The sequence below is a fragment of the Magnolia sinica genome, chromosome 10, assembly GCF_029962835.1.
Source record: "Magnolia sinica isolate HGM2019 chromosome 10, MsV1, whole genome shotgun sequence".
Classification (NCBI taxonomy): Eukaryota; Viridiplantae; Streptophyta; class Magnoliopsida; order Magnoliales; family Magnoliaceae; genus Magnolia; species Magnolia sinica.
Window position 1 is genome coordinate 31,032,993 of NC_080582.1, and position 2,594 is coordinate 31,035,586.

The window sequence follows — 2,594 nt, forward strand, 5'->3', positions numbered from 1 at the left end:
CTAAGACTAGGTAAGCAACACATGGGGCCCAATAGATGAGAATAGACCAAACAATGGGGCCTATAGAGGATCATAATGTGGATATTTAACCACCATTGCTCCCTAAAAGGCGGCCCAATAATAGATCTAGCTAATACGAGGCCCAAGGCCCAGATACAACTATGAAAATTAAATGAGCAGCAATACATATCATGTTATACCATAGGATGGGCCTCAAGAAATGGCCCAAGGCCTACATATATCCACATGGGCCAAAAGGGGCAAATCATGGCCCAAGTCTTAATGGCCACTGAATCCATGCATTAGGATGGGCCTAATGGGTAGCCCCTATGCCCAAAGTACATAGCCAATGTTCAATCCAATATTCATCAACATGGGTCTTACAAATCAGCCTAAGACTTAACAAAGGCCTTCCCAACATGAATCAATGTGGACCTTGCAAGTCAGCCTAAAAACTAGTTAATATGGATGGGCAACAATAATCCATTCCCTTACATCAATCCGAGCTTACAACCAACCCATATGGTCCATTATACAAGATGGGTAGCTCATACATCAATCTAAGCTCAAGGTTGGGCATCTAGCCCATCTGGGCCTATTTAGACATCCTAAAAATCTGAACTATTTAGTCCTCAATAATCAACCAAAGGTGGGCCTTACAAGGCATACAAGGAGTCTAATAATCTAAGGAAATCATGAACAAGGTGGGCATGGAAAGCACCTTCCATCTGGTGGGCCACCCAACTTCAAAATATCCAATTACAAGCAGAATTTTCTAAGGCATTGTTAGAGATTCAGTGTAACGCCCCGGTTTTCAGGACCCGAGTATATGACCCGTTTCCTAAAAACCTGAGTGTTAACCTTAAAGGATGGTCAAATTCGAGTGTACATTTTTTTTTTCTTCATCAGAGTAAGCAAATGAGTGTAGTGTGGACAAATCGACATAAAGGAAAATTTCATTATCATTCAAGTTTACAAGAAGCTGCCCATAATGACTTATACAAACCAATGTCTCTGAATTTAACAAATACAAGAATTACATGATCTAATACATGAGAAATAATAGAAAGCATATAAATATAAGCCGCAAGATCACGCAGCTCCTCCAAGTAAATACAGCCATGCATCCCTGGCAATCGTACCCTGCTCCTCATCAAGTCTGAACATATATATCACTAAAGCCACCTGTACTACCTGTACGGTTGTATATTTGATGGATGAGTGGCCAACTCAGTGTGAATTCCCCTCAAGATTACACACCGCCGCATTAGGTAAGAGATAGCATAAAACATCCAGACAACCAAAACAGAGTAAATGCAATCTTATTAGGTGCATGGATGCATGAATGCAATCATCGACCCGGGTAAATCAACCGGACGGTCGGAGCCCCAGGAAAAACATCCAGACAGGCAATGGGGTCGTCACCCAAAGATGTGAGTGGTCATCAGCGCAACACGCAGCGTAATCATATGGGCATGAGTGATCCAAGTCATCATCATAAATCGATCGGCTAGTCATTAGCGCAACTCGCAGCGTAATCGCATGGGCATAATGATCCAAGCCGTCGTAGTATGCCATGCATGATTAGCCAAGTCATTATTAGTCCATTTACAACCAGCCAATTTAGATAAGCTCAAAGGTCACTACGGGGAGCACATGGCCCAGCGTAGGCCGACAGCTCGGGCATAGTGTCCCATTACCACCATCCCCGGCTCATGAGGCTACCATCTTAGGATGTTTAATGGAAACCCATCGACTAGTGGCCAATCATATTATAGTATATGGGGCTTACCATCGCATGGTTACACAGTATAAAACATCGAACCCACATAGAAAAAATATTAGAACAAAGCCACATAGGGCGATATCAAACAAGCCACATAGGGCAATTATCAAAATAGGCCTCATAGGGCGAGTGTCAAAACCATGCGATAAAAGACCATCCTTAAAAACCATTTGGACACAATAACCCTGGATGGTAGGCCCACATCAATGATTCATTTAGACCACTACTCAATAACCACTAAGTCGAAGGTCCATTTTAATCACAACCAGTCGGGTTACATCCCAAGTATGGGTATACATTTATAGGTGGGGGTTTCCCACTAATGTACCAGTTTAAAGTCCATAAGTAATACACAAATAATCCACAAGCATGAACAAATATACAGGATGAACATTAAGCAGGCAATATAGCAATTCAATTTCCACCAACTAACACATGTGATTATAAGAGAGAGATATCAATTATAATTTTTAATAAAAACTATAACTTAAGCTAATGAGAAGATGGAAAGCTCAAGGGGAAGAATCATCACCTTATACTTTGAATCGTCTTCTAGTGTCGCTATGTAATTGCACCCTTAGAATCGTACCCTATCACAAATCATGAACTTGTACAATTAGATCCAAGTTCTACGTACTACCTAGGTTTAAGATCATATCCTAGGGTTTGAATTATTTACCTTAGGGTTCTTAATATAAAATTTAGATTTTCATCTTAGGGTTTAACCTTAAATTTAGATTCTAGGATTTGAACTCTACTTAGTGTATTAATTAAAATTGGATTTTAATAATTACAAGATTACTATTAG